Source organism: Diadema antillarum, unplaced genomic scaffold (genome assembly GCF_040938485.1).
Source record: "Diadema antillarum isolate AM-2024a unplaced genomic scaffold, OU_Dant_1.0 seq00000333_RagTag, whole genome shotgun sequence".
Classification (NCBI taxonomy): Eukaryota; Metazoa; Echinodermata; class Echinoidea; order Diadematoida; family Diadematidae; genus Diadema; species Diadema antillarum.
Genome location: NW_027271349.1, coordinates 918111 through 938302, shown reverse-complemented (window position 1 = coordinate 938302; position 20192 = coordinate 918111). Strand labels below are relative to the sequence as shown.

The window sequence follows — 20192 nt, the reverse complement described above, 5'->3', positions numbered from 1 at the left end:
GTCTGGCTGGTGCGATTTGCCTGGATATCAAGTTGTTTTGTAGTATTTTGAGATCAAAGAGTGTGAAATAATAAAAGTCGGTATACATATACCAACTTTTATTCCGGAAGCATCCTCCTCCATTCAGTAGCGAAGGTGTAAGATGCTGCTAGTACAATAATCGAATCGTGTCCTACAACGTAGCAGTAGTAATGAATCCCACACAGAACAAACTGCACGCAATTCACTTGCACAAGCAATGGAGACCGCTAAGGCCTGATATATTTTAATCGATGTTATTGAATGTAAAACACTCCGCAGCAACCATGATCGCGTAAGCTTTGAAGCTGTAGTACATCCAGTGAACCTTTTTGGTAAATATTTCACTTTCTTGCCTTTACCAAGTAGTAATCAAGTTATCATGGCATTCTTTTACACATTTCTTATGCACAAGTGTACAGATTAGAGCAAAAACTGATAGTTCTGCAAGAACATGAGAACTACATTGTGGCTTTAACATTAAGATGCAAACCAAGTTTATCTTTATTACAGCATAATTAAGCAATGTATGCTTCCTAAGTACTGTACATTTAAGAAGCTTTGAAATATTAGAAATTGCTTGACTGGAAATTAACCTCAAAGGGAGTCAATTAAAAGGACAACAGCATATCGCAGTGGCAGATAAATTCTATAGTTTATGAGTCAATTTGAACTTCCCTTGTTAAGACAAGTCATGACAGTTTGATGGCAGTAAGCTATCTACCATGGTAATGTATAGAGCACATAAAAGTATTCAATCCTCTAAGGGAGTGTAATTATATACTACATGTATACAGCCAGAAGAGATGGTATTGGAGTTGAGTGCTGTGAGCCTTGTCTCAGTTCAACAGTATTTCCTGTAACACTAAATCTCCTTTGCAAAGCAAGGGAAGGCATCACATAGGGATACAGTACAATAGACTGTTCAAGAAGTGATCACCTAGCCTATGTGTATACTGTATTGTACAACAGGTCTGAACACAGCCATGCAGTCATGCATTCATACTCTCAGGTATACAGTAAATACAATCCTGTTTGTCCCCCCCCCCCCCCACAGGTCTAAACACAGCCATGCACCCATGTATTCATACTCCCAAGTACATGCAGTAAATACAATCCTGTTTGCACCACTACCCCCCCCCCCATGTCTGAACACAGCCACGCATCCATGCATCCATGCATTCATACTCTCAGGTATAATGCAGTAAATAAAATCCTGTTTGTCCTACTATACTCCCCCACCCCCACCCCAAGTCTGAACACAGCATACATTCATGTATTCATACTCTCAGGTATGCAGTAAATACAATTCAGCTCCTCCCACTTACCCCCCACCCCTACCCATCCCTCAGCCTTCCTAGCTAGCTTATTAAAGCCCAGTGTGAAAAAAGAGTGTGAGGAAGAAACGGAATACATGATGGGAAGTTCAACGTAGATGAGGAAGCCTGCATTTAGGCAGGCCTGGCTAGCAAAGGGACACAGGGCATGAATCAGCCATTGTGGTGTGAGGAAGGCACCTACAAGCATCCTACATGTATACAGCCAAGGTCTTGGCCAAAGTTCAACTTGCTGAGAATGCCTTTAAGCATGACATGAACTCAACCATTTCATATAGTATCAGAACATGAACAGTTGCATCATAATCATATGTCTTCAGAGCAACATATTATTTTAACAATGTCTTGAATTTGTCATGTTGTAAAACATCAATCATGTCACTTTTTTAGTGCATAACAAAGGGGAATATGCAAAAAGATCATCATTCACATTTGTACCATGTGTAATGACCATCAATACTGTGCATTTACAAGCTTGAAGTTAAAGGACAAGTCCACCTTCATATAGTAGATTGAGTAAATGCAGCAATATAAGTAGAACATCAGAGACTCCAACCCCAAGCACCTTCTGATCTGGAGATTCTCCCGCCTGAAACCCCTAGCAAACGGGAGACTCCAACTAGATGTGCACGAAGCGCGAAGTTCCTTGTGGCCGGGGTCCAGCTCTAGGGTTCTAGATGTTATCTCGTGCTATCTAAGGCTTGTTTTTTCAACATACAATGACAATAAGTAAGAAATCATTTCAAGCGGGAGAACGGGAGATTTTGCAAAAATGGGCTTTCGGCGGGAGATCTCCTGTCGAAAGCAGGAGAGTTGGAGTCTCTGGAACATATCAGTGAGAGTTTGAGGGAAATCGGACAATCTGTTCAAAAATTATGAATTTTTGAAGTTTCTGCGCAGTCACTGCTGGATGAGAAGACCCCTTCAGTGTATGATGTCATATGCGCAGAACAATATAAGGAAAACATAAAGAGAATTCAACAAAAGTTCATATTTTGAAAAAACTACACATTCCCTTGACTCATTACTGATGTATGTTATGGGTAATATTATTCCCCCTGCATTTAGAAAGAAGCAAGTCAAGAGCTCTCTTACTATGTGAGAAAAGTGAAAATATGTTGAATTTCTGTTATATTTTCTATATTCCGTTCTACGCATACGACAGCACAATCTGTAGAAGTCTTCTCATTCAGCAGTGGCAGCACAGAAACTTCAAAAATTCATAACTTTTGAATGGACTGTCCAATTTTCCTCGAACTTTCACTGATGTGTTCTACTAATATTGCTGCATTCACTCAATCCACACGACGTATATGATGGTGGACTTGTCCTTTATTGAGCTCGGAGAAAAATTACAAATTAACATGTATGAATATACACTTTAAATTTATGTCCAAGGTGCTTGACAATCAGCCATTGCATGTACATTATGTAGCCAGGAAATACTGTAAAGGATTTAAAGATCACTACAAGGAAAGGATGAAGGAAAGTTGATATTTCTGAATGATGAAATTAGTGTGGAACAGCTTCTCAAAAAGCCACATAAATTAATATAAGATTCACATAACATCACAAATAAAAGCAACTTTTTAATCTTTTATGCCCAAATTTCCATTTTTCACCGTTTACTCCACTGAATCACATCAAATTATCTCACAATCATCAAAATTTGTCCTTGACCTTTAATCTTTACTGTCTCTGCCACAAATCTGATCAGTCTCATGTAATGTCATTCTACAACCATCACCTCCTAATACTTGACAGTTATACTTACAGTTTTGATATGTCAGGCAAAAATGAAGAAAACTAAACTTGTCCTCTGACCCTAACCTTGACAGGATATACCAACAACTTTATTTCTGGACTAGCTAGATCATACCTTCCCTTTGTAACAGTGTATGATGTATACATATAAAATCATAAACACCATTCTCACTCACAAATATGTGCAGTCCTAGTCAGATCATGTTCAAAGGGGACATCTTACACACTTAAGTTTAATAGGGGAACATGCCCCACACACATAATCATGTTTATTCAGTGAATGCAGAATATTTGTAAAACACGTCAGTGAATTTGAGGAAAAAATGGACAATCTGTTCAAAAGTTACTAATTTTTAAAGTTTGATAAAATCCATCTAACCATCATCACTAGATGGGAAGATTACAACAGTCTGCTATGTCAAAACATCATTATTCTATAAATAAAATTACACACAAAGGAAAGCACACATTACCAGTTTTCTGGCATAAGGGAAGAGCACTTGACATAAAACTCCTTTATATCACAGGAAGAATACCACTCCCTTAACATAATAAATATCTGTAACAAGTCAAGGGTATGTACGGCACTTTTCACGTTTTCTTTAAACATACTTGTCTTATCATGAAATCACATGTTGTTATTTTCCCATGCAGCAATGATGATACATGGACTGAACCGAAATTTTAAAGTGCCAAACCTTTGAATGGCTTGTCCTAATCTACTGATGTTTTCCTATTACTATCATCATCTGCAGCTACAGTAAGGCCATGTGTTTGATCTCTATTATTATAAAAACCAAGTGAAAAGGACAGAACTAGCCAGCATATAAACCAGCATCACCTACTGCTTACTAAATTCCTTTCACCCACTGATGTAGTCTATAGGATCTATAGGGCTTTTTACACTTGTAAATTTTTGCTTAGCCCCGGACCAACGGTGGGGCTAAGGGGGGGCCTTAGCCCCACCGTTGGTACGGGACTATCCTTAGCCCACTTTCTGTTTACACTCGTTTTTGCCAAAGTGGGCTAGCCCCACTGATAGTACGGTACTATCTGGCCCTGCAAAATAGCAGGGTTAGCACCGCAATTGCGGTGCCAAGCGAGTGTAAACAGAACGAAAAAAAATCCTGGGCTAAGCGACGGAGACGAGGTCCGACCCTCACTGACCAATCAGAAACGAGGTAATCAAGTGCTGCCGGTGCGTGCGTGTACGTGTACAGTACACAGCGTAATTATGAATATTCATGTGGTTTAGAAAGTCAGGGGCTAAGAAATACGAGTGTAAAAATGTCAGTTTTCTCCTTAGTCCCGGACAAGAGATAGTACGGGACTAATTGGCGAGTGTAAAAAGCTGAAATAATTGGTACGGGACCAACGATAGTCCTGGGTCAGAGAAAGTCCGGGGTTAAGAAACACAAGTGTAAAAAGCCCTTATCATGCTACACTCATTGACTCCTGAACCCATGAATGTGTTTGGCATACATGTACCGGTAAATCCCCCATTTGACTTTTAACGCAGTGTTTGGATAAATTCCCCATTTTATTTCTAATGCAGTGTTTTGGATAAATTCCCCAATTTATTTCTAATGCAGTGTTTTGGGGTAAATTCCCCTTTTATTCTTAATGCAGTGTTTTTCTGGAGCACTTCCAAATACCATAGCTGGAAGAAGTCAGGCTACACATGGTAGAATGAAGTGTCTACAGTGTATGGCAGAGTGAAGACACTCAAACACAAAACTCATTGAAACGCCAGAATTCAACTAATGCTGACAAAGAACGAGTCATCTTGGGCTATGCAATGAGGTGTAGGCAGTGTAAAGACAAACAATGTGCAGTGTTGGAACAACCAATGAACAATCCAAACAGAAGAGTCTTCTTCATAACAGCTGAAGTCATGTAAATAAAGAGTCATAATTTTGCATGCACGCATAATCTTCCAACTAAAAATGAAATCTTCATTCCTTACAATATCAGGCTTTTCAATTAAGTCTAAAATGTAATGATCAGTCTCGATTCACAATTATACATTATTTCTGGGGGTGTTTGGGTTTTGTTTTGTTTTGTTTTTTCTAAATTCAATCATTCATTCTTGGTATTCTCATGGTCGGACATCCGGGTATTTTGCGTGTCACGGGGTCATGGATAGCGTTGGAGTGAAAACAAACCATAGTCTATAGTCGCGTGAGCCTGGAGTGGTATTCTGTACGTGTTTTCTGCCGGGGCGCCCCGCGAGCATAGCGCTAGCGCAGGCTGGTACTGCAGCTGTGCGGGCGGCAGGATTAGGCCCTAGGCCTACTCTAAATTAGACGCTACCCTAAGCACTACAGTACTAACGTTAGGCCTAATACTAGACCTACCTGAAGTTTCTATGAGGTAAAAGTAAGCGTAGATATCGGGGTAGGGCCTACTCAAAGAGGTTCTACTGCACATCTGGCCATTTTGTCGGTTCGTTGATCCAGAGTCCTGCCGCGATTTCATACGGGCACAGGTCCAGTCCGGCATGCCTTCCGGCTTGGCAAAATATCGGGACCGATCGATCGACAGGATCCAGATTTTTAGAATATTGCTGGCAAGACATGATGCATGTATCTCATGAATGATGGCACAAATGACAAAATGAATAATGAAAAACAGTCCCCATGTCTGCGTAGAGTTGCGCATGAATTATACGCGTCGCACGTGCACAGCATGCAGTATGCGCATTAATATGCAGGCTTAGCGCTTGCAAGCTGTTTGTTTTCACTCCAGTCAACCGGAAGTGACGTGTAGCCGACCGCAAGAATTATAATATTGCATCACAAGTGTTGGTACAACCATAAAAGTCCCAAATTGATGAAGTTGTGTCAATGACAAAATACTACAGCACATTCTACTCAAGATTACACCAGTGAAAAGATAATTGGAATGTGGCTCATTACACTTGCCTGTTCAATTTCAAAATCATCCTTCAGAAGGAACAGCATGGAGCAGTAGAATTCAGAAATTACTTAGGGTCCTACACTGTACATAAATGGGGTTCACTGCATAGGCTGCTCTAAGATTTTCCATGTGTCAGAGACACATGTTACAGCTGTACATGTATCTATAGTGCATGTGGTGATTGGCACAAGCATGATTGTTTAAGACTGCACTGGAACAAGTTAAGTAAATTGCTTGATATGATGACATAAATACCCTGGACAATCCTATGTATTTATTCCCAGAGTACAACTACGTAATTTCATTATTCAAATATCAAAATGGCAAGTCATCTAATCCTCACATAGAAGTTCATGAGGGCACATGACTAACCCTTTTGCTGCATATATGAATACCAAATGATGGGCCCCATATCAGTTCTTGGTCAGCATTTTAATCTGACATGCCTTTTGTTTTAGGCTTCCTATTAAGACATGAGTTCGGCTGTCATCTTCATTGACCCTGCACTGGACTCCTTACTGCATGCTTTTAAAACATTCTTGCACTGAAAGATCATGAAAAAAATTGGCCAAAATCTTGCTTTGTGCATTTTTTTCCAGTATCCTTTGCTGGTGTAAGCACAACGTACTGTTTGTATAAGCCTTATACTGCTTTGCACCTCATGTCATGGTATGAAACCAGCTGCAGCTGAAGTCTCTCGCCTTTGATGTGAGATCTGACACTTGACCTTAATCAGTTCTGTCCTCCTGCTGACAAGGTTCAAAGGCTAGGCTGATACCAGTCAATCCCACCAAACACACATCATTCCTACAGGAATGTCCTTTATCTTGCACCTAAAGTATAGCCCCGTGGGTCTAGCTTTGATACAAATACACACATACAGTACATTTTGAAGACTCTATCATGGAAACACGTAATTGATGCACTGTAATTATACAGAATTACATGTTGATGGCAACTAAAAATGTTACAATAGTAAAATCCCTGATAAAGCTTCCTCTTAAAACTGATACAAAACCTTTAAGTGCTTTCCTCACATCTCTACATACTCAATATTGATCTTTTCTTTGGCATAAACTGCATCTGTTACGAACTCTGCTTGCACAGAAAGATATGTAATGTGCCATATATGTACCATTCTTTCTTGATTTCTGTGACAGATTTATGTTCCTTATCTTGCCTGTTACTTGTATAACATGTTATCATTGAGTAGAAGTACTTTATGGGAAATATTTTATCTTTCCAAGAATATGTGAAAATTTCTGAAACAAAACAAAGAGGTAGATTGAACTAGTGCTTGACATGTGATACGTGATGGTACAGGTTAAAAGCCTTGAAGAGAATTTATAAGAAAAGCTTGAAATTGTGAGGTGACTACTTTGCATTATTATCAAGATATTTCTCCCACTAGCAAAAATGAGTGCATGGACAAGAACACCATACTCTAAACAGACAAATGGCCATTCATTAAGGTGTCAGACATTGAGTATTGCATTGTAGCTGTCCAGGACAAGTGGCCAAAAGTAGATTTTTAGTTCCTTGGACTACATGGCAAGTATAATCCTTTGCAAGTGAAGCAGTCACTAATAACACGACTGTCCACCACATGCTAATACTTTGGAATGATTTCTGCACTTGAACTCCAATGTGACTGCATGCTTGACTATCAGATATAAATATATATTTGCTAAAAATCTTTGAAGATTCTGTGTTGACCAAGTGGGGTGATATCATGCAACATGTCTATTATATTCTATGTTCTTGCTACATTTCTCACAAGACAATATTTGATCTTTTTCCCCTTTTTTTTTCCCTTTTTTATAAACAACAGACTATGGGATGAAGTAGGGCCTACACATGATACACTGGTATCCCTGAGAAAATTACAAATATATCCTCAAATTTCCTGATGAACTATAGTAATGCATGTGGACCATATGTACAGAAAAGCATGGTTTGTACACTGCCATGCATACACTCGGTAACAGTATAACACACAAATATGCAAATCTGATACTAAAAAGTAAAACTTCAACCACCCTTTAGCATGCAAGGGCTCCTTTAAAGTACATAACAACTGTTTATACTAACGGCATTTAGCATGATGTGCATTACTGATCATTCAGGAAACCAGTGAGTGCAGTATGCTGTACAAATTGCACTTCTAGGCATCTACATGTACATCCACTGTCATTCTGCGACTTAGCCCTACCAAGAAAAAGGACAGTCATGCTACATTATGCATGAGATACCTCTGCATAACATTCACAATGCACATATTGTACAGGAAAGCAAGCGCAACTGAGTCTTTTCTACATATTCTCATGTAATGCATGAAAGAAACTGTAAAAGATAGTACTTGTATAATATCTCCAGTCATTAACTAAGTACAGTATACCATTAAATGGTAATCTGCTTAATGAATAGGTGAGAGAAATAATAATAATGCACAATAACTGCTAATCAAAATTTGATATCCTCATAAGTCAGAGGGTAAAATTTATACACAAGCTCTATCATGAAAAGTAAAGACACAAAATGTGACTGTAAGGTCATATATTTTCAGTACTGAGTCATAAAAGATGCTGAAAATATGTTGATTGCACTTTCACATTTTATTTGTGCAATCTACAGCACTACTAATAAGTAGACTTCACCCTAAATATCATGGATGATTCTAGGCCTGGATAATTTGTTATTTGTCATCATCGGGCTACTATAATAGCGATTTTCTCCCAAATTGCACTACATTGTACATTAATTCAGCAGATAACTTCATGAGAAATACTATCTTTAAGACTCACTGTGTGACTAGGCAGGTCTTTGACAGATCTGTCGAGCATTATATGCACGTACGCTTTCTGGTAAAAAGGTTGTCAGTTCCATTTACATAAGGAATGCTTTGCAGAAATAAAAAAAGATACTCTGAAGCAAGATGCTTTCATGGCATGGAATTTTTGCAAATTGCCACTGGCATTAAACACATACAATTACTGTATACGCCATTTAGCGAGTCTAAATTTTTGTGAATCGGGACTTCTCGATGATTTCGCGAGTGGTTAAATTAGGGATCGTGGAGTCCTGTAGTGAACGGAGAAATGTATGAGTACAATGTACGTCACATTCAAATCGGGATCAGAGTCGATATTTTCGCGTGTCTTTAATTTCGCGAATAGCACCTGACTCGCGAAATTCGCAAAAATAAAAACCTCGTGAAATATTCCACGTATACAGTACAGTGTAGACAAGAACTTTTGCGTGCATCTTAATTTCACAAATCTTGGCACTTGCAAAATGTGGGAAGATGCAAATACACACGAACATTTCTGGTTTTACGTTAATCAGTCTAGCTAGAAAGGTCATTATAAGATCTTTGCCTTTTATACCCTCATCTATGATTTCATGGGTCCTTTAGAGGGAAATTCCGCATCAGTTAGAAGTTAGTCTAAAAAAAATAATAAAATTTTACATGCACAACAATGAAAATGTGATCAAAATCTGATAAAAATTGGAGAAGGAATAAAATTGCAAAGTTTTGTCAAACGGCTGAAATACAATTTGTACATGTAGCATATATGAAAATGAGATGATCATAATATCCCCTCTTCCACTGATTGTGTAAAAAAAACAACAACAATTTGATGCAATAAAAGTGTAAAATACATGTTTGTTGTTATTCTTAGCAAAATATATTCAAAATAATGATCAGACAGATACATTATGATTTAAGACAAGGTCTTAATTGTATTTGATCAACAAAAAAAAAACAACACAGGAAATTTCAAGAATTTGTGCACTAATACAAACTATACAGTGGGAAGTTGTGAGGTAATGACATCATTAAAGGACGAGTTCACCTTCATAGACATGTGGGTTGAGTGAATGCAGCAATATTAGTAGAACACATCAGGGAGAGTTTGAGGAAAATCGGACAATCTGTTCAAAAGTTATGAATTTTTGAAGTTTCTGCTCATTCACGGCTGGATGAGAAGACTACTATAGCTTGTGATGTCACATGTGTACAACGAAATAAAGAAAGTATAAAGAAAACTCAACATATTTTCACTTTTCTCGCATAACAAAAGAACACTCGACTTCTGTCTTTCAGAAGGCAAGGGGAATAATATTACCCTTTAACGTCAGTAACAAGTCGAAGAAATGTGCACTTTATTCAAAAAGTGGAGTTTGTAAAATTCTCTTTTCATTTTCCTTATATCGTTCTACGCATGTGACATCATACACTGTAGTAGTCTTGTCATCCAGCAGTGATTGCGAAGATACTTTAAAAATTCATAACTTTTGAATGGATTGTCAGATTTTTCTCAAACTTTCAGTGATGTGTTCTACTGATATTGTTGCATTCACTTACTCCACATGTATATGAAGGTGGACTTGTCCTTTAATACTCAATTGCATATATTCATATTAATTGTTCAAGAAGTGTTTTGTGAAAATTAGCAAATATTCACAATTTCATAACTTCCTTCATTTTTATCCTATTTTGATGAAATTTTCACTTTTGTATTCCTAAACTTTTAATCTTCCTTAGTACACTACAGTAGATGTTAACTGGTCTGGAATTCCCCTTGAACAAGTTGAAATTCAAACAGAGCACAATATCAAGTGCCAATACTTCACTACATTGTATGTACATGCGCATGAGTGTGTGTGCATGTCTCTGTGTGTGTGTGTGTGTGTGTGAAAGACTTGAGTGTATATCACATGTGTCCATGCACATGTCAATGTGTGACACAGATAAGCTGTACTTGAAGTATTGAACATCACAGTCTCATTTAGCACACAACCTGTTCAGAAGATGTATTAGTTTGATGTGTCTCCACACTTGTATGTTTGATTACAAATGCAATTGTATCACCGAATTACCTGCAAAATTTGTATTTTAATCGCTCACACACATTATGATTCAGATAGTACAGCACCTCTTGGTACAAACTTGCAGGTAGGTAATAGTAACAGCTTATAATAGATACCTTAGGGTTAAATGTACTTGTGCTTCAGGCCTCCTATGAAGAAACCCACATGAGCTTGACAAAAGAAATAAAGGAAATTCACGAGTATGACTAATAACATGAGATACCCAAACTGCAGCATGGATTGACTGTTCTCCAGGAGGACTAAGTTCACTGTTAACCCGTTGAGGACAAGTCCTGATACATTCTCGGGCAAGTGTCTATGGTAAATGCACGTTGTAGCAAAATCAGTCCGTCCTCAACGGGTTAACAGATCTGTCAACAGTGTACTCAGTTTGATTCCAGTGACCCAACTGCTACGTTGCAAAGGGTTTTACATAACATCATGAGAAGAAAAGGCACCACATACGAAAGACTTACATTGTACATGTACTTATCAATTATCATTATGATACTGTACCCTATGATCATAGGGATGCCTATGATGTCTATGACAGTATTAACTAGAAATATCACTTAAGGTGATTAATACCCCCGCCCGTGACGACAGTCTTACCCAAGGAATGATCTTTCCTTGATCTTCTGCCATTTAAATGCCGTTACCATGGCAACACAGCTTCCGACACGTCCGAAAAATATGTCTGCACATCTTCCCACCAAGACTATTGTGTGTGCCACATTTCATAAGCTTTTGTCAAAAACTGAGGAAGTAGTTCAATCCACAAGATCTTTCCTTGATCTTCCGCCATTAATATGCCGTTACCATGGCAACGCAGCTTCTGACACGTCCAAAAAATATGTCTTGCACATCTTCCCACCAAGACCAATGTGTGTGCCACATTTCATGAGCTTCAGTCGAATACAGAAGAAGTAGTTCAATCCGCAAGATCTTTCCTTGATCTTCTGCCATTTATATGCCGTTACCATGGCAACGCAGCTTCCGACACGTCCGAAAAATATGTCTTCCACATCTTCCCACCAAGATCAAGGTGTGTGTCACATTTCATAAGCTTTGGTCAAAAAACTGAGGAAGTAGTTAAATCCGCAAGATCTTTCCTTGATCTTCTGCCATTAATATGCCGTTACCATGGCAACGTACTTTCGGGTACTGTCAAAAAATGCGTCTTGCACATCTACAACCAAAGGCACACATCTGTACCAAGTTTCATGGAAATTGGGCAAAAACTGAGGAAGTAGTTTGCAACACAAAATTTTCCATCATTTTGGCTCATAATATGTGAGCTGTTACCATGGCAACATACTTGTCACTGTCAAGAAATGTGTCATGCTGACCTATATCCTAAGACAAACATTCAATATGAATTCCATGAGAATTGGAAGAACACTGATGAAGCAGTTTTGCCATGAAGCATTTTGCCCTATATTTTACCAATAACATGCCGTTACCATGGCAACACACTTTTTGCCACTGCGGAAATATGTGTCTTGCACATTAACATATTCAGATGAACATCTGTACCTAATTTCATAAAAATTGATCAAAAACTGTGGGAGGAGTTCGCGACGCAAGATTTGTACCCATTTTTGCCCATAATATGCCGTTACCATGGCAACGTACTTTTGGGTACTGTCAAAAAATACGTCTTGCACATCTACAACCCAAGGCACACATCTGTGCCAAGTTTTATGGGAATCGGTTGAAAACTGAGGAAGTAGTTCGCGACGCAAGATTTGCAACGGACCGACCGCCCGACCGCCCGACCGCCCGACCGCCCGACCGCCCGACCGCCCGACCGCCCGACCGTCCGCTGATTCCTATATACCCCCTTCAAACTTCGTTTGGCGGGGGTATAACAAACAAGTCGAGAAGTAGGACTCGGCAAATATCACTGCCCTATCATAGTGAATAATTCTGGTAGAGATAAATTAGAACAAAATCATGTGATCTTGCTCCTTAAAATCACCCACTGTCTCATAGAAAAGATCAATATGAGTTAATTGAGTGGGAAAAATGGACCATAAATGATGAAATAATGATGATGATTTTCACGTTATTACTTAGGACCAAATTGCAAATGTCATTTTAAACAGTATACTGATATACAGCGCACTGTTGTCAATCCCACACCATTCACTGTGGTATGCAATGACGTTAACCAGTATGCAACATCACATGAAACCATAAACTGTATAATTGGTACTTTGCATGCATGAAGAACCCATGGGCACATGCAGGGACAAGGATGCACAGCACAGGAAATATTACATGCCAACTGTATATTATTACTTTTCTCTGAAATACAACTGCAAATGGGGGGGGGGGGTACAGAGTGGGTCACAGGTCGAATTTTCAAAGGTAAGGCATACTCAGGCCCTTCCAATGAGTTTAAATTGTGTTCAGGCCCTGCATAGCTAGGGATAGCCTCTCATGCCTTTGTAGACTCAGATATTGTGAAGAGCAATGCATAACAGGTCAGCTACTGGAGTGTAACAGTTTGAGAGTAGAAGGGGCTTTGTCCAAGCCCCATCCTGTCCATTCCATTGTCAAACAACCAAAGCAGGGATGGGTACTCTTGATATAGCTGTAGGTCAGCACTTCAGTGTGGGTGATAGCCAGAGTAATGTGTTTCTGGTATAGTTTGTTGAGATTTGGATTGAGCACATTGGGTCTGCATGACATGATGTCTGAATCATAAAAACTTGTTTTAACTTCAATACTGAGTATATCATTTACATCAGAATAAAAAGACTAAACATGAACAACTCTGGTCTTTGACAAATCTACATGATTCACTCTGGCTATTGAAAACAGATAATACTACAACTAGAATAAAATAATGGTATTAAAGGTCTCCAAAAAATTACAAATTGTGGTGTAATTTCCTTTTAAACAAACATTTTGATGCATGGATCACCTGATATTCAGGACTCTTGCTTGTCCCTTTACGGCTGTGAGCAGTAGACTTTTACAATCTACTACTAACAATAAGCAGCATGACATAAATAATCATCAAACTGACTTGATATGGAAATGAGTCTCAGGAATATCAATTTGGTAGCTGTAAATATCAGAAATATATCAAAAAGTTTTTGTTTTAAAATTGTCACTAGTAATGTTGTAAAAAGTATCCGAAGTAGTTTTACTTCTACTGCATATTAAAAGCAGGAAATGTTAACACACACAAATTCTGTGAAAAAAAAAATGTTCTACCTAAAGATGGTTATTCAGTATTTTGAATAAATATGCTAATCACTCAGCGAAAAGCCAACTCCTTGAACATAAATAGTAAGGTTACCCAGGAGTCCCTAGAATGCCAAATATCATGGTTACTGCAGTACATGATTTTGACACTCTTTGTGTATAATAAAAGAACAAAATACTTATTGTCTCAGGCCTCTTTGAAATTTACTTTCCCTTCTCTCTGCTGATGTGTCAGCAGAAAATCTGCCTCTTGAAAGTATAATGTGCAATAAGCAACACTCAGTGTACAATCTCTCTATACAATACTGGGACCAGAGTCTCAAAAGCAAGTCAGATGATCGAGACGGATTTTGGACAGTCCTTATTGGACTCTACTTCACAACTTACTGAAATTATGCTTTTCAATTTAATTCTGGTCTCACCTCTTATAAGGATCACTCAAATGTTATCACTTCAGTTAAGCCAACTTTTATCCAAACAAATATTTTAATCAGGTTGTGAATAGAGGATGACTTAAAAAAACAAATTATTCACCTTGGGGGAAACTTGCGAATTCATCCACTTATCCTGTCCTAGCTGCCAGCTGTAAATAGACTACGGCTGGTAAACGTCTACAAATTTTACTATTGAAACAAAGGACATCAAATGACTATTGGGCACATTTTGCTATCCAGTTACCAAATTTATTGAGTCATTTTTCCAATTATCAATGTACATAAACCTTCCTCACTTCCATGTGCAGTTTGTTGCCCTTCTCACAAAGTTGCCACATACAAGGGGGCTATATAGAGTACAGCATGCTTAAAAGGACTGTACAGTACTGGTTGAGGTGAGGATTCAGGTTTATCTTAAATAACATTTTTTTGTGTGTGTGTGAGAAATAATGAGAAATCTCTTATAAAATATGAAAGAGCACATAATTTCAAGAAGGATTCAACATTTATTTGGTGACAATTGGCCTTGAAATGGCTGAGATATCCAAAAATGTGATCCTAATAGAATTGACAGCCACAACTTTATAAGGATCTCATTTTACCTTGTTTTTAGATATCTCAGTCATATCAAAACCGATTTTTATCAAATAAACTTTTGATTCCCCTTAGTAAGTATGCTCTTTAGCATTTTCAGAGAGTGGCTCCTAAATATCTTCACAAAACGTTACAAGCTCAATCCTCACCTCAACCAGTACTGTACAGTCCCTTTAACCATTGTTAGATGGCTAGCAAAATAGAATTCAATATTCAATAATTGGCCTCACCAAACTACTCAAGGTAGCATTCGTCATTCAGCACTAGATGGCGCTCTCGCACATGTACATTGTTTTCTACACACGCAGTGCTCAACTTCAGAGCCCATTCGCGACGATCGCTAGCTGTAGCAGTTATGACAAGGGTGCATTGATATCATTCTTTTCAAAAGTAATGTGGCCGTATGTCAAACAACATGTTCGAATCACAAACCTGATCTACTTTTGCCTTCCTGTACGTGGGTTTGCGTCTGCTACCTGAAGAGTAGCCTGAAGAGGATGATCTGTTCAGCAAGCTAGGTCGAAATTTTGCATTATTTGTCGTGACCTTTGGTGTATTTTGTACTTAATCCACATTGCGCAAAATATGGCAGTATCGAAACTTCACTTTTTTCAAAACTGAAATGTTTTCTGATTTTTTGAAAGGAAGATTTATTGACCGCATGTTAGCACATGTGGTAAGAACGGTAGACTCTACACGAAGTGGGCCTTGCAATGCCTGTTTCAGTGAAATTGGCTGTCCGATCGGAGCCCGTGAAGAGCTTCGCGGTTGCCGCCGCAGGAGTCGCTATGGGTGTTGTGTGATTTACGACTGCCCGCGGACGCCGCGCACTGGCTCAGCGCTAGCGGGCTCTCTACTTACGATGATGGGTGAATCGAAGCCGCCACTACAATGGGAGAATCATGAACGCGAAAAGTTATTAAAATGCGAGATTTTTTCAAGAAAATTAAAAAAATCGACTGATCTAAACACTGTTCATGTCTACATTATTATGTATCAATCTACGGATAATTGATCTCATTTCATGGCTTGGTGTATATCTGAATTTCATATGATAAACGCTACTCCAGGATACCAACTTCTATGTTTCAGGCAACAGCGTATCGAATCTATTTCTAATTCGATTGGAAATGGTAAATTACAATGCTTTGAATTAGAGAGGTCTAGAATTCTACTAGTCTCTCAAACTAGGGCCCACCCAGGCCCGGCCTGGCCCAGGGGTCTAGAACTTGTTGTAGAATCTAGAAGAATCTAGTTCTAAAGTTAGACACAGAGATCAGATCCAGAGTAGACTATTAATGTTAGAGTCTCTAACGTTAGAGATAGATTCTAATTTAAATTTATATGGTGATTGGTAACAGTACACTACACTAGTTACTAAGTTAGAATTCTTCTTGTGTTTGACATCACTTGGCAAAATGAAAACTCACACAGCTCACAGTATCATCACTCAGCTTGTGACTTAGGCCTCGAATATTTTCTGGAACAATGGATGACTTCTATCGTTCGGTCAATCCTCGATTCTTTCTTTCCGTATGCGCCAAATACGTGCAGGCAAAAGGGAAAGAACACTGCCCTATGCCTGTGGAACGAAAGGTTGGTACGTAGTTCCCTTATGCCACAGGCAGGCGAGATTCCCGGTGTTCTCTCGACGACACACAGCAGTATTTGGCATCTACGCAGGCAGCACACGGCCCTAGCCCTATGACCTCTGCACTGCGCTGCATACGAGCATCCGGCAAATACTTATGATTACAACATGCTCAAACAAAGAAATAACGCTCATAAAAGTCATCCGCAATGCATATAACATTATTTGCTTTTTACCTCAGTAATTAATCAACTATTATGACTTAAAACATCAATTCGAAGGGGTAAAATGTAAAATATCACAGACAAGTCACTCACCTCAGTACGTCTATTTGGCTAGACGATTTTTCGACAAATGATATGCTGCCCTCTGGAGGCTGTAACTATCGCATTACTGTGATGTTCGGAACTTGCCTCAGTCGCAAAACAAAAGAGATGTTCTACCCCCCACCCCAGTATTACACGCATACATTATGAATACTGTACAAAAGTACATGCATGTACATACGACACTTTTTCTGTATGATAGAGCTATTTTGTTTTATTTCCATTTCATTCATTTATATACGTTCCACATGAACGTCTCAACTTTCAAAACATACAAAACATAGCAACATCTCAAGTCAAAGAATACAATAGACAAACTCACTGTGAATGAATCTATTTTACAAAAAAAAAATATTGCATAGATTGAGAAAAAAAATTCATTGGAAATTTCTATCAAAATATTGGCAAAAACTAATTAACTTAAACTAATATCACAATGGAACGTATCACTTTCACTTTTGTTTTAATGGGTTTTTTTTAATATGCCAAATGTTTGCATGTCATACCACACCGATAGAAAATGAAGGACAAAAAAACTTAGGCCAATAAGTAAACAAAGATATTTGTCTATTGTCCTAACTTTAAAAAAAAAAAAAAAAAAACGAGCTAGGGCACTTTTCCTCACACGATGGATTTAAAAATGGCCGATCCTCTGCACAACACTATCCGGCTAGTCTAATTTCCAGTCGGTGTTAAGTGTGTCGTATGTAGGTTGTGTATGCAAGGTTCAGCGGCTGAAAGCAGAGGAAATGAATCGAAATATTCTCTTTAAAGCGTTAATAAGATACAACTTTCTTTTATGGAGCGCCAAAAACAAACCAACAAACAAGCAAGACGAGACGAGAAAATATTTTTCCTGTTTTTTATTTGTCATTATCTTTTTTGTTTGCTTGGCCCAACAAACATTAAGAGAATCTGATTTCAATCATCATCGTTCTGTGTTTCACCTGCGACAACCTATGTAGTAATCCTGCGTGGGCCGCGGGCAGGCTATAATCCTATAATATTCTATATTCATAAGAAAAATGATTAATGTTACTATAATGGCGACGTATCGCATCACGATCTAATGTGAGACGTTGGTTTCGTATATTATTGACAAGAAAGTTTAATGACATGATTGAAAGTTTGATGGCATAACAGTATAATCCCAAATATAATATGTTGCGGGGTTATACATTTCTTAAACCATTACAGGTCTCATTTAACTTTTCACTTTTGACCTTTGACCCATAACCAACCACTTTCTTTAAGTATATAATCACTACTGATGGTATATAGCACGCATCAATTTTTGTAACAAGCTTCGAGCCATTTTCAAAATACTAATGAAATAGTGACATTTTAACTTTTCAACTTTTTAACTTTGACACACATTGCCCTCTAATTATGGTTCTTCCTTGCAGAAGCACAGTGCGATGATGCATTTTGGATCAAGTGCATGTATTGAGTCATTTGGAGGTATGGAGATATACATAATCTCAGCATTTTGACATGACCTTTGAACCTTGACCTTTGCCCTCGTAACCAAAATTTCCCAAGAGAATCATCATCAGGCATCATGTATTCGTATATCAAAGCTTCGAGATACTTTTAGCCATTATCAGAGATAGGGATGGAAAAAAGTTACAGTTTATAGCATTTTTACTTGAACTTTGAACTCTTATCAAAGGTCGAAAACTTTTCCTAGAGAATCTTTGCCAACATACGATTATATCTTCAGGCATTGCAGAGAAATGATTGCAATGAATAATTATTATAAGAGTATACTTAGTAAGTTGATCTTGACCCCCCCCCCCCCCCCCCCCCCCCATCGTTAACCTTGAAAGTGGGCGCAGTTTCGTCCATTAATGCATATGGGTATATGCCAAGTTTCATTTGAAAACATAATGTGACCCTGCACCACAAAACCAACAAAAAGTCGCCAGACATGGATTTTTAGTTTGGGACTGATTTTGAAAGAGCAGACTTAAAGCACTAAAATGATATTTAAATCACTTCAAATGGACTCTCCTAGATCTAAATATTAAAAGGAAAACGTGATTGCTGAGAAAAGATGCTCTGACGTATCTATTCAACTGTTTAATCTTACCAACACGTACTATAACCAGCTACATGCAATGAAAGGGACAAAAAATGAACAGGATCTAAAACTCTGCAGTGTAAACAATGAAGGCATTACCAGAGTAAAATTTCACGCTCTATCAACACATTATATCCATGACCACTATCAACTTTCAAAGCAGTATAGTATCATCCTTTCAAAAGTTATTAGAGTTGAAAGTGAAGAGTGTGTAAAGGGTTCTTAAAGAAATAAGAAGGGGACTCTGTATAAGGCACAACACTATTCTCCCCCCCCCCCCGAAAAAAAAGTGCTAAAAAACATACAATTTCCCATTCTTTTATTGACCCCAAACTTTGGTCATGATTAGAGGAAGTCTTGCTCTTTTAAGAAATATGAAAAATTCAAAAAATGACAAGGTTGACCTATAATTCACCTATTTTGAGTCCTGACACAAAATCAGTAGGTCTTACGTCATACATGACTGTGTCCGACGTTTTGTTGGTTCTGTGATGCACAGTCACAAATGGATCGACGAATCAATTACAAACGGAAGGACGGACGGACGGACAACCACAAGGAATTTAGATCTGTGACGCGAACGTTAATACGACGCTAATCAGGCAAAAAAAAAAATAAATAAATGTGTTCTCCACACGCGCGAGACAGCTTTTTTTATTGTCCATCACAGCACGGGAGGCCTGGCTAAAGTCGTCTTATAGCGTTCGCGTCCTACGGATCAAAGGCTCGCTATTACTGTATCCGGCGACACTTCAGGGCAGTGAGGCAAGTTGCTGCATTGAAACACGTTTAGTTGTTCAAAAGCAAGGTCTACATGCATGTACCAGCACAGAAGTACAGACTTCCGAAGGTATTATCTGCCAAGTGATTGAGTGACGCTCGTGTATAGAAATAATATCTCTCATGCTCTTTGTCTCAAAGATGTGATTAAATACTTTTACCTTTTTAATATCTGATTCACTCTCAACGCAGAAGAAGAAGAAGAAGAAGAAGAAGGAGAAATCTAAGCTGATCAAAATGTTGAGTCTCCGG

At 38.3% G+C, this 20192-nt stretch overlaps 1 protein-coding gene across 1 annotated transcript in view; it reads right to left on the bottom strand.

Annotated features, from left to right (window-relative positions):
* Positions 1-17093, bottom strand: part of LOC139730774 (E3 ubiquitin-protein ligase TRIP12-like) — a 78556-nt gene extending 61463 nt beyond the window's left edge. The window contains exon 1 of the mRNA XM_071641637.1: positions 17069-17093. The gene's annotated coding sequence lies outside the window, so the exon portion shown is untranslated. The remainder of the gene's footprint in view (positions 1-17068) is intronic.
* Between the last annotated feature and the right edge of the window lie 3099 nt (positions 17094-20192).